The sequence below is a fragment of the Papaver somniferum genome, chromosome 1 (assembly GCF_003573695.1).
Source record: "Papaver somniferum cultivar HN1 chromosome 1, ASM357369v1, whole genome shotgun sequence".
In the NCBI taxonomy this organism is placed as follows: Eukaryota; Viridiplantae; Streptophyta; class Magnoliopsida; order Ranunculales; family Papaveraceae; genus Papaver; species Papaver somniferum.
Window position 1 is genome coordinate 71375357 of NC_039358.1, and position 872 is coordinate 71376228.

The window sequence follows — 872 nt, forward strand, 5'->3', positions numbered from 1 at the left end:
TTTGTTTTTCAACAAGTGGTATCAAAAATAACCACATCACAAAAACGTTCATAAGCCTCACGCGATCTGGAATCAACCCTAAAAAGAATTAATCGATCTTTCGTCGTTATCAACTTGAAGTTTATGAAAAAAATATAGATCTTCCATTTGCTTTTTGTGGAACTAGTTAAAAACTTATGTAATTACTAACTTCCAAGTCATAAATCCTAAATGATTATAACAATCTCTTTGATCAAATTCGATAATTGAACTACTAGAAATTGAAGGTACTTTTTCTATTCAAAATTTTATCTATTAAATGATTTTGTTTCTTTTACAACTTCTGGCATATATCGATTTGACCATAACCAAATCCACTTCTCAGGACTCACAAACATATGGTTGTGCTCATCTATAAATTTTGTTACTCTCTATTTACCAAGAATTTCACTGTATAGAACCCGCTTTTCTACTTTCTTTTCCTAGCTACTTGAGTTGGGATTTTAGGGAAAAAATGAAAGAAAAACCCCACCATTCTGATGTTGACGAGTTTCGAACTCAGATCGATGCCATCATTACCCAAAGACTTTACCACTGTACCACAGTGACACTTGCAAAGAGAGATGCCCCAACATGCAAAATAAAAGCATTTATAGCATGTTCGATTGGAAGGAACAAAATCACTTTTCCAGGTTCACGATTGACATCCATGTTCGATAAATAAGGAATAAGGTAAATGGAGATATCATTCTTTTCGAAACACGCCATTATACTTACCCAAAGATTTTACCACCGTACCAAAATGACGTTTGCAAAGAGAGATGCACCAACGTGCAAAATAGAAACATTTATAGCGTGTTCGATTGGAAGGAATGAAATCATTATCACGAGGT